At 47.5% G+C, this 12,481-nt stretch overlaps 1 protein-coding gene across 1 annotated transcript in view; it reads left to right on the top strand.

The window, feature by feature from the left end:
* LOC140380831 (tyrosine-protein kinase CSK) overlaps positions 1 to 12,481 on the top strand; it is a 32,573-nt gene that overhangs the window by 11,221 nt on the left and 8,871 nt on the right. The gene's annotated exons all lie outside the window — the stretch shown is intronic.

Raw genomic sequence — 12,481 nt, 5'->3', positions numbered from 1 at the left:
GGACTGCTTCAGCACCACTATCTGGACCGAGCTTTACAACCATGGGAAGGACATCAACACCATCACAGAGTGCATCACGGACTACATCAACTTCTGTTTTGAGAACATTGTTCCCTCCCGGACAGTGCAGTGTTTTCCAAACAACAAGCCATGGATTAACCGTGAACTGAAGGCTCTGCGGAAGGAGAAGAAGAGAGCCTTCAGGTCAGGGAACAAGGAGGAGCTGAGGACTGTGCAGAAAGAGCTGAGGAGGAAGATCAGGCAGGCTGAAGCCGGCTACAAGAGGAGGATGGAGGAACATTCAGGGAGTGTGGGGAAGCCTGAAGACCATCTCGGGCTTCAAAATCCCCCCTGCCCAGACAGAGGGGGATCTACAGTGGGTGAATGATTTAAATGCTCACTTCTTGAGATTTGATCGGTCACCCGCCCCTCCCCCTGCACAACTGCATGCTCCCTCTTCCACAGCTGGACAATGCCCTGCATCCGTTCCTCTTCATTTCTCCGCCCCGGACCATCAGCTCCCCACTTCGCCTGGACTCACCCATCCCCCCAGCACACAGTCCCCCTGCCAACCACTGACTGTCACAGCAGCACAGGTGAGGAGTGAGCTGAAGAGGATCAAAGTGAGGAAGGCAGCAGGACCTGACGGCCTCAGCCCCAGGGTCCTTAAGTCCTGCGCAGATGAACTATGTGGAGTTATGGAGCATGTCTTCAACATGAGCCTGAAGCTGAGGGTGGTACCAAAGGTCTGGAAGACCTCCTGTCTGGTACCTGTGCCCAAGACACCCCGCGCCAAAGATCTCAACAGCTTCAGGCCGGTGGCTCTCACGTCCCACCTGATGAAGACACTGGAGCGGCTGGTTCTGTACCACCTCCGCTTCACCGTGAGCCTAGCCATGGACCCGCTGCAGTTTGCATACCGGCCTGGCATCGGAGTGGAGGACGCCGTCATCTCCCTGCTGCACCGCTCTCTCTCACCTGGAAAAGCCTGGCAGCTCTGCGAGGATTCTGTTCTTCGATCTTTCCAGCGCCTTCAACACCATCCAGCCGCTGCTCCTGAGGGACAAGCTGGAGACTGCTGGTGTGGAGTATGACCTGGCAGAGTGGATCATGGACTACCTCACGGACCGACCCCAGTTTGTGAGAGCACGGGACTGTGTGTCTGACACTCGGACCTGCAGTGTGGGGGCGCCCCAGGGCACTGTCCTCGCGCCCTTTCGTTTTCGTCTTACCGTTTACACTGCAGACTTCAGACACGACACGGACAGCTGTGTCCTGCAGAAGTTCTCTGATGACTCTGCCATCATCAGACTCATCACGGACGACGATGATGCGGAGTACAGGGGACTGGCGCAGGACTTTGTGGACTGGTGTCAGCAGAACCACCTCCTCATCAATGCGGGGAAGACGGTGGAGATGGTGGTGGATTTCCGCAGACGCCACTCTTCTGCCCCCTTACCAGTGAACATCCAGGGACAGGACATTGAGAGAGTGGACTCATAAAGTACCTGGGTGTTCATCTGAACCACAAATTGGACTGGACAGGAAGAGCCAGAGTCGGCTCTACCTCCTGAGGAGACTCAGGTCTTTTGGAGTGACAGGGCCACTCCTGAAGACTTTCTACGACTCTGTGGTGGCATCAGCTCCTGTATGGTGTGGCCTGCTGGAGCAGCAGCATCACAGAGAGGGAGAGGAGGAAGCTGGACAAAGTCATCAAGAAGTCCAGCTCCGTCCTGGGCTGCGCTCTGGACTCGGTGCAGGAGGTGGGGGACAGAAGGGTCCTGGCTAGATTCACATCTATGCTTGACCATGAGTGCCACCCCCTGCAGGACACTCTGTCCGCTCTGGAGAGCAGCTTCAGTGAGAGACTGATCCACCCTCGCTGTGTGAAGGAAAGGTTTCGCAGGTCTTTCCTTCCTGCTGCTGTCAGACTTTATAACAAACACTGTTAGTCCTGAACACTCGCAATACTGACCTAACCATGTGCAATTCCGTCATATGTGCAATTACTGTCGTGATTCATGTGCAATTACTGTGAAATTCATGTGCAATCCATGTGCCGTCGTGACACATATTCATGTGCAATTACTGTCGTGATTAGAGTTGGGTTGAAAAAATCGATTTTTAGATTTTTAATCGATTCGCATATTAATGACCAATTATTGATTCGTACGTCCAAAGATCGATTTTTTTTTTTTTTTTTTTTTTTTTTTTTTTTTTTATTAAAAAAAATAATATTTTTTTTTTACAATTTAAAAAAAAAAAAAAAAAAAAATGCTCAACGTTTACATCTTATACTTCCAGTTTCAGTACTGGCAGTGTGTGAGCAGTTTTAAAATAAAAATGCTTTTGGTAGCAACCGCTTTTGGGTGAATTCTTAATTATTTTCAAGCATAATAATAATGCACTGGTTAGTGTCCCAGTAGGAATCCACTGTTGCCGATGTAGTCACCTCAATGATGTCCTCCATTTATTGTCCTGAATTATCCTTCTTGAAGGTAGATTGACCCTTAACCTTTTCATCAGTCTTCCAGCCATCAGTAACTACGAATACTTGTAAGATTTGCTGTTTAATATTGATATAATACTGGTTTTAATATGTTGCTTCTCTACACAGTCATGAAGTGAAGGAAATGGTTCAAATAAATGTTTCATTTTTAATAACATTAACCCCCGGATCGAATCAAAATCTGATTGAATCGGAAATCAGCTCGAAATCAGATCGAATCGGATGGAATCTGAGAAAATCGGGAAAAAAAACGATTTTGAAACGCAAAAATCTGAATCGAATCGATTCTTGAAATTTGAATCGAAACCCAGCTCTAGTCGTGATCACATGCAATGGTATTTATGTATGTATTTATTTATTTATTTTTCCCCTCCATCCCTTGTTGGGTAATGGGTGGTTTTGTCTATGGGAGTTTTTGTTTATAGGAGATCTTCTACTGAGAGTGTTTTTCAAACTTCCTATAAGTGATCTGTTCTTTTCTTCTGTATCTACCTCTGTACCTACCTGCGTTGCATCGATGAAATTTCCCCATGTGGGACAATAAAGGAATATCTTATCTTATGTACACCTCAAACTCATTCCATCCATCCATTTTCTCCCGCTTTATCCGGGGGGATAGCAGGGGGGCAGCAGTCTGAGCAGGGACTCCCAGACTTCCCTCTCCCCAGACACTTCCTCTAACTCCTCCGGGGGGATCCTGAGGCGTTCCCAGGCCAGCAGAGAGACATAGTCTCTCCAGCCTGTCCTGGGTCTTCCCCGGGGCCTCTTCCCGGTGGGACATGCCTGAAACGTCTCCCGAGGGAGGCGCCCAGGAGGCATCCGGAACAGATGCCCGAGCCACCTCAGCTGGCTCCTCTCGACGTGGAGGAGCAGCAGCTCTACTCCGAGCTCCCCCCGTGTGGCAGAGTTCCTCACCCTATCTCTAAGGGAGTGCCCAGCCACACGGCGGAGGAACCTCATTTTTGACTGCTTGTATCCGTGATCTTGTTCTTTCGGTCACTACCCAAAGCTCGTGACCATAGGTGAGGGTAGGAACGTAGACCGACCGGTAAATAGAGAGCTTTGCCTTTCGGCTCAGTTCCCTCTTTACCACAACGGTCCGATGCAGCGACTGCATCACTGCAGCCGCTGCACCGATCCGCCTGTCGATCTCACGCTCCATCCTTCCCTCACTCGTGAACAAGACCCCGAGATACTTGAACTCCTCCACTTGGGGCAAGGACTCCCCACCCACCTGAAGAGGGCAAGCCACCTTTTTCCGGTCGAGAACCATGGCCTCGGATTTGGAGGTGCTGATTCTCATCCCAGCCGCTTCACACTTGGCCGCAAACCGTCCCAGTGCATGTTGCAGGTCCGGGTTTGATGGAGCCATCAGGGCAACATCGTCTGCAAACAGCAGAGATGGAATCCTGTGGTCCCCAAACCGGACACCCGCCGACCCCTGACTGCGCCTAGAAATTCTGTCCATAAAAACTATGAACAGAACCGATGACAAAGGGCAGCCCTGGCGGAGTCTAACATGCACTGGGAACAGGTCTGACTCACTGCCGGCAATGCGAACACAGCTCCTGCTCCAGTCATACAGGGACCGGACAGCCCTGAGCAAAGGGCCCCGGACCCCGTACTCCCGGAGCACCCCCCCAAAGGACACCTCGAGGGACACGGTCGAAAGCCTTCTCCAGATCCACAAAGCACATGTGGACTGGTTGGGCAAACTCCCATGAACCCTCGAGCACCCGATGGAGGGTATAGAGCTGGTCCAGTGTTCCACGACCGGGACGAAAACCACTCTGCTCCTCCTGAATCCGAGGTTCGACTATCGGTCGAATTCTCCTCTCCAGTACCTTGGAATAGACCTTACCCGGGAGGCTGAGGAGTGTGATCCCTCTGTAGTTGGAACACACCCTCCAGTCCCCCTTCTTGAACAGAGGGACCACCACCCCGGTCTGCCAGTCCAGAGGCACGGTCCCCGACCGCCACGCGATGTTGCAGAGACGTGTCAACCAAGACAGTCCTACAACATCCAGATACTTTAGGTACTCAGGGCGGATCTCATCCACCCCAGGAGCCCTGCCACTGAGGAGTTTGCGAACAACCTCAGTGACTTCAGCTTGGGTGATGGATGAGCCAGCCTCTGAGTCCCCGGTCTCTACTTCCTCTTCGGAAGACGTGACTGAGGGATTAAGGAGATCCTCAAAGTATTCCTTCCACCGTCCGACGACATCCCCAGGTCGAGGTCAGCAGGCCTCCACCCGCACCGTAAACGGTGTTGGTGAGGCACTGCTTCCCCCTCCTGAGGCGCCGGACGGTTTGCCAGAATTTCTTTGGTGCCGACCGATAGTCCTCCTCCATGGCCTCCCCAAACTCCTCCCAGGCCCGGGTTTTGCCTCTGCGACAGCACGAGCCGCGGCTCGCTTGGCCTGCCGAGACCTGTCGATGACCTCCGGAGACCCACAAGCCAGAGTGGCCTGATAGGCCTCCTTCTTCAGTCTGACGGCATCCCTTACTTCCGGTGTCCACCACCGGGTTCGGGGGTTGCCGCCACGACAGGCACCGGAGACCTTGCGACCACAGCTCCGCGCAGCCGCATCAACAATGGAGGCGGAGAACATGGTCCACTCGGACTCAATGTCCCCAACCTCCCCCGGGACATGGGAGAAGCTCCCCCGGAGGTGCGAGTTGAATACCCTACTGACAGAGGGCTCCACAAGACGTTCCCAACAGACCCTCACAATGCGCTTGGGCCTGCCAAGTCTGTCCGGCTTCCTCCTCCGCCAGCGGATCCAACTCACCACCAGGTGGTGATCGGTTGACAACTCTGCCCCTCTCTTCACCCGAGTGTCCAACACACGCGGCCGGAGGTCAGATGACACGACAACAAAGTCAATCATTGATCTCCGGCCTAGGGTGTCCTGGTGCCATGTGCACTGATGGACACCCTTGTGCTTGAACATGGTGTTCTTTATGGACAATCCGTGGCTAACACAGAAGTCCAATAACTGAACACCGCTCGGGTTCAGATCGGGGAAGCCGTTCTTCCCGATCACCCCTCCCCAGGTGTCACTGTCATTGCCCACGTGGGCGTTGAAGTCCCCCAGTAGAACAACGGAGTCCCCAGTCGGTGCACTGTCCAGTACTCCTCCCAAGGACTCCAAGAAGGCCGGGTACTCTGCACTGCTGTTCGGCCCGTAGGCCGCCACAACAGTGAGAGACCTGTCCCCCACCCGGAGGCGGAGGGACGCGACCCTCTCGTTCACTGGGGTGAACTCCACCGCGTGGCGGCTGAGCTGAGGGGCTATAAGCAAGCCCACACCAGCCCGCCGCCTCTCCCCGCGGGCAACACCAGAGAAGTGGAGCGTCCAGCCCCTCTCGAGGAGATGGGTTCCAGAGCCCAAACTGTGCGTTTTAATAAGCAGAAGGCGCCGTGGAGAAATGATGATTCGGTCAGGGCACAGAAAAGGGAGTGCCGCAGGGCCGAACGGAAATGGCGCAAGTCAAAGCTCCAGGTTCAAAAAGAGATTTACAAAGAAAAGCTGAACATGTACAACCTAATCTTATGTAGAACTAGGGAAAGATATTTTTCTGAAATAATTGGAAGCTGCAGTAACAACTCGCGTGTCCTGTTTGCCACAGTAAACAGATTAACAAACCCTCCAGCTCAGCTGCCGTTAGAACTCATTTCCACATCCAAGTGTAATGAGTTTGCATTATTCTTTAATGACAAAGTTCAGGGCATTAAAAATGCTATAAATCCCACAATGCAAAAAATTACCCTAAAACCACCAAGACACTTAGAGCTAACTCACTTTGCACCAGTAACTGACAAAACTGTCCATGAGATCATCACCAGTCTGAGTTCATCTACATGCTGCCTTGATGTGTTACCCACCAGATTTCTAAAGTCTGTGCTGAACAGTTTGTTAGCACCATTCACTCACATAGTTAACATGTCGCTTCAATCTGGAACATTCCCAATGTCTTTGAAAACTGCGGTCATAAAGCCTCTCCTAAAGAAGAACATTCTTGATGCCGCAGTACTGAGTCATTACCGGCCCATCTCTAATCTGCCATTTTTGGGCAAAGTCCTTGAAAAGGTTGTTTACCAACAGCTCACAGATTTCCTCTTAATAAACAACTCATTTGATGTTTTTCAGTCAGGTTTTAGACCTCATCACAGCACTGAGACTGCTCTTGTCAAGGTGACAAATGACATCCGCCTGAACACTGACACGGGCAAAGCCTCAGTCTTAATTCTGTTAGATCTGAGTGCTGCTTTTGACACTGTCGATCATGGGATCCTCTTACAGAGACTAGAGGACTGGGTGGGCATCACTGGCACTGCCCTAAACTGGTTAAGGTCCTATCTGGAAGACAGGAAGTACTTTGTTGAAATTGGTAGCTGTGTCTCAGACCACATGACCCTGACCTGTGGAGTGCCCCAAGGGTCAGTCCTGGGTCCCCTTCTGTTCAACCTCTACATGCTGCCGTTAGGTCAGTTGATACGCAGTGAAAATGTGTCCTATCACAATTATGCAGACGACACTCAGATCTATGTTTCACTATCGGCAGGTGACTATGGACCATTAGATTCACTCTGTCACTGCATCCAACAGATCAGTTTGTGGATGCAAAACAACTTTCTCCAGCTGAACTCAGACAAGACTGAAATAATCGTTTTTGGCCCACAGAAACAAAGAGAAAGTGTTAGCGGTCACCTCCAGAGTCTCGCTCTAAAACCTACAAACCAAATTAGAAATCTGGGGGTAATAATGGACTCAGACTTGAACTTTAATAGCCACGTCAAATCAATAACATCAGCAGCTTTTTACCATCTAAAAAACATTGCCAAAATCAAAAATATAGTGTCAAAACCAGATTTAGAGAGACTTATCCATGCGTTTGTCTCCAGTAGATTAGACTACTGTAACGGCCTGCTCACTGGTCTCTCCAAACGAGCTGTAAAACAGCTGCAGTACATCCAGAACGCTGCTGCTCGGGTCCTGACTAGAACCAGGAAGTATGATCACATTAGTCCTGTTCTCAGGTCTCTGCACTGGCTCCCTGTGGCTCAGAGAATAGACTTTAAAGCAGCTCTGCTTGTGTACAAGTCTCTCCATGGCCTAGCACCAAAGTACATCTTGGATATGTTAGTGCCATATGAACCATCTCGGACTCTGAGGACCTCAGGGACCGGCCTCCTGCTGGTGCCCAGAGTCAGGACAAAACATGGGGAATCTGCGTTTCAGTTTTATGCAGCTAAAATCTGGAACAGTCTTCCTGAAGATGTGAGACAGGCTTCTACTCTGACAATGTTCAAATCTAAGCTAAAAACAGTTTTGTTTAGCTGCGCATATGACTGAAAGGATTCTTTCTTTGCACTCTTCTCTTTTGTTTGTGATTTTATTAGTTTAGAAAATCAGTTGGATTGATAATTTTTAATTTAGTTAATTTTATTGTATTTCTGTTTCTGTAATTTCTTTGTGATTTTAATGCATTTTTCCTGCTGTGAAGCACTTTGAATTGCCTTGTGTATGAAATGTGCTCTACAAATAAACTTGCCTTGCCTTGCCTTGCGTGGAGGTGAGGCCGACTATATCTAGTCGGTATCGCTCAACCTCCCGCACAAGCTCAGGCTCTTTCCCCCCCAGCGAGGTGACATTCCATGTCCCCAGAGTTAGTCTCTGTGTCTGGAGATCTGGTCGCCGAGGCCCCTGCCGTCGACTGCCGCCAAGATCTCTCTGCACCGGCCCCTTATGGATCCTCCTGCGGGTGGTGGGCCCACGGGAGGGCGGCCCCACGTCGCTCCTTCGGGCTGTGCCCGGCCGGGCCCCGTGGGGTAAGACCCGGCCACCAGGCGCTCGCCATCGAGCACCCATCCCAGGCCTGGCTCCAGGATGGGGCCCCGGTGACGCCGATCCGGGCGACGTAATCGGCCTTGTTTGTGAACTCATCATAGAGGGCTTCTGAACCGATCTTTGTCTGACCCGTCACCTAGGACCCGTTTGCCTTGGGAGACCCTACCAGGGGCTTGAAGCCCCCGACAGCATAGCTCCCAGGATCATTCGGGCACTCAAACCCCTCCACCACGTTAAGGTGTCGGTTCAAGGTCATTCATTCAACCTAATTCATCCCTTTACAATATTTATTTGTTTTCAGCCAACACTTAAAGCAAAGAGATGGGCATTTTGAGCTCTGTGGGCAGTGAGTCCCACAGTTTACAACAGCTGTAAGAAAAGGCCGACTGACCAAAAGACGTCCTGCTCTGTGGGATTTTACAGTTTTAGTTGAAGCAGCTGCTGCTGTTTGGTCTCTGGATAAATGAGAGGTTCAGGAGCCAAAGTGTTGATACATTTGAACTTAAATAAATATAATCTTTAATTAAATATGTCCATGCTGTCATGCATTATGAAATATGAGAAAAGATTATAGCTAAATACTAAAATGTATGTGCAGCCGGCTGCAGTGTCGTCAGTTCGATTCCCGACTCTGACTATTTACTGCATGTCCTCCCTTCTCTCCCATTTCATTCTCACCTGTCCAAAAAGCCTATGGGCAAAAGATCCTGGGGAAAAAAGAAAGCCCTTTTTAGATTTAAGTTCCACTGGTTTGCTGCTTTTATGAGTTATCATCTATTATGCTAATAACCTCAATTTGCATTTTAGGAAGGGATTTGATGACACGCTCATCTAGTTTAGTATTGCTTTTGAAGATCAAAGCGCGGACTAGTATCGTAACAGAAAATCCATTTCAAAAATTAGATTGCGCATTTAATAAAGAAAAAAAAGTTTAAAAGTGTGTCTTGCCCATGGACACACAATAGCTGAGGGAGGATTGAGCCCTCTTCACAGGCGAACACTCAATCCTTTGACAATGTTGCACTATTTGCTTATTCCACGGTCACCTAACTTTTCCATACTTTTCCTCTTGCAGTTTGTGATCTTTTCCAGTATCATGGAATCAAAACAAGTGGAACAATTCAGCAGTTGAAGCTCCTTTTGTATGGCACTAAAGTTTGCTGAAGGAATGATTGTTGGTCATTGACACCATTTATTTGATCCCATTTGCCGCACCTTTTAAAATATAATGTCAGTCTGCTGGTTTTTTGTGATGAAAAATTAAGATAAGATGACCTTTTAATTGTCCCACAGTATGGAAATTTCAGTGTTGCAACACAGATTAGGTACAGAAACGGACTAGGCACAGAAGTATAATAATAAAAAAAAACATAATTAAAACTATTATTAAAAAAAACTCTAACAATAACACTTATTTACAGCTGTTATATGGACAGAAAATATTGCACCAGGATGATTAACAGTATTGCACATGATTATGACAGTATTGCACATGAAACCAAAAACAAAGTGTCACTCACCTGGAGGCACCATTGAGCAAGGCACTTTTCATTGTTATCCTTTACCAGCCCTCATCTGTGTGCAGGTTTTTACACAAATGTAGCTGGCATTGGATGGCAGGCATCTGCAGCAGTTATGTTTGACAGCCTTTTTATAGCTGATAAAAAAAATACATATTTCCATCGCACACAGAAAACTGCCTTTGAATTTGTAACTGTCCTCTGGACCAGAGGATAAAGCATGAAGGGCAGAGAAAGTGCCACCACTTCTGAAAAGGTGAAGATGCTCAGGGAGGTTTTCAGTGGCAGATGGCCAAGGCGGGCGTCCCCTTGTAATGACCGAGCCTTTCCACTTGCTGTCAGTCTGTGATCCTCTGCAGGATTATGCCTGGCATCTGGCATTAAAGGGTGACTTCTATTCAGATCATGGACTTTTTCAATGCGCTACTGTATACTGAACTTTTTTTTTTTAACGGTTAAGTTGTAAGTTTGGTTAATTGTAGTGCTTTTGTACCATACTTTGTGGAAATTGTCAATAACCTGCATTGGTTTTCTGTAAAACCTTCGTTCGGGCCAGTTGATTATGGATATGCACTGCCTGTCCAAAAAAAGTCACTATTGGATTCAACTAAGCAAATGCAGTAGGTGGAGCCTCCTGCTGGATAACTGCATGGGTGATGATCTTTCAGTTGCAACATGGTATTTAAACCCGACTGATGCAGTGAGCGGCTTCTCATTTCTGAAACAAGCATGTGGATTGACAAATTCTGTGGTCATGGAAAAATATGTCAGTATGTTTGAGAAGGGTCATTGGCATCAAGCCACAGCAGATGTGTGTTGTAATCAAAGCTAAAGGGAGGCAGGTACTTTACTTCTTATATACTATCTTCAGCAAACATACACTGAATGTGTGTATGTGCAGTAAAAACCTCTGCCTGACTTTAACTTATAGAACACCCCCTTTGGTGTTTCCAGATGGAGCCCCAGAGCCCCATTAGGTCTCATTAGGAGTGCTCAGACAAGCACGTAGGGCCTTTAGATACTGAGTTCTCCTGGTATTCAAGCATGTACTTTCCATGGCAATAGATTCACTCCTGATAAACAAAACGGTTTTGGACTGTGTTGGAGCTTGCATTCATGGTAATTTGAACTTGCAATGACCTTTGGATTTTCTTTGATGCTTTTTTCTTTGATAAGCAGATCAACAGCTGTGTTAGGCTCGCTTTGAATAACATAATTACCAAGTAAAATTGTGGCCATGAAATGGGGCAACCGAGCCCCTAACAGTCCAGTGCGTGCAATGTAAATGCACGTAGTGTCTTGAATGTCTCCTGTGGTCACTGACTATGAACTGTTGTGTATTTTACGTCCCATATATTTGCCTGTTTTATTACAAATGAAACAAGCCTGGTTCCCCCCCCCCTGTGTGCTGTAAACATGGAGCAGTCAGGATCGTTACTTAGCTGGAAGTAATTAGCAGATGACAGGTCTGTGCTGTCCACATTCAGGCCCCTTCAGCCGTGTGAAGATTGGACTTATTCTCCATTTGCATATTGTTCTTGTAACATTTGCAGATGGTTTTCTCTACTTCGTTCAGCTGTTGGTGTACTCTATATAATGCAATGCCTCTCTCGCAGTAATTCAGTTTAAACTGAGGATGCACTTGTTTACCTTGCTGGTCAGTGCCGTTTGTCTGGATAAATTGAGTTGTGCTGGAAGAATTTATGACGTTCGGTCACATAATGGCCAGACATGCAAACGTCTTGTTTTTAGCAAAGTTGGTCTTATGACTTCATGAGCAGAGCTACCATTACATATTTTATGAAATACTAACATACACTTTTTAACTGTACTAATATAATGGGATGGCATTGTGATTTGTAGCCAAGAGTCTTCGTTTGGAGCAATACCAAAATTGGAGGTGAGATGTATTTTAAAAACTGATAGAAATAGTTGATTTGGCGATATGTAAAAATAGTAAATCTAGTATATGGGCTATAATTAAAACTATTAAAAATGACTCAAAAAGAGAGTATAATAAGTATGAAGTTATGTTTCTGCAATTTTGTGATTCACTTTATGGTCCATTCACTTTTTGTGTGATATTTGAACCTCAACAAAGACATATACGGACATTTTAGCACATTTCTGATGCATTTTTAATATATGAGCTGAATATTGTCATCAATTAAAAAGCACGAGACCTTTTCTTTTCTTTTTTTTTTACCTTCTCCCACCCCATTGGCAAACTGTACTTGTGATTTTCACCACTGAGACTAGAGGCTGCAATGCTTGCTCCTCAAATGCTATGCTTTAAGATTTCATCATATTTAATTCATATCCAGCTGTGGCGCTTTTATTCAGTCGCTAAGTAATTTGAAGCATGGGCACCTGATCGAATTGGCAACACTGAGCAGCATTCATTGACGGTCTCAAAGCATAGCAAAAACAAATCAAATCGAGACACTGGAGAGAGCTCTTTTCACTCAAAGAGCACCATGTGACAAATTTTCTGAACATACGTGCGCATGTGGGTACTATATAGGCCGATAAGATGTAATCAGTTTCCTTAGAAAAGCCTATTGCGAGTTGGTTGTCAGTAGATATGGCATCACAAT

The sequence above is a fragment of the Eucyclogobius newberryi genome, unplaced genomic scaffold (genome assembly GCF_026437365.1).
Source record: "Eucyclogobius newberryi isolate DKJ021-1_F unplaced genomic scaffold, fEucNew1.0.hap1 SCAF_5, whole genome shotgun sequence".
Lineage (NCBI taxonomy): Eukaryota > Metazoa > Chordata > Actinopteri > Gobiiformes > Gobiidae > Eucyclogobius > Eucyclogobius newberryi.
The sequence above is the reverse complement of the archived record's forward strand: the minus strand, read 5'-3'. Positions and strand labels throughout refer to the sequence as shown.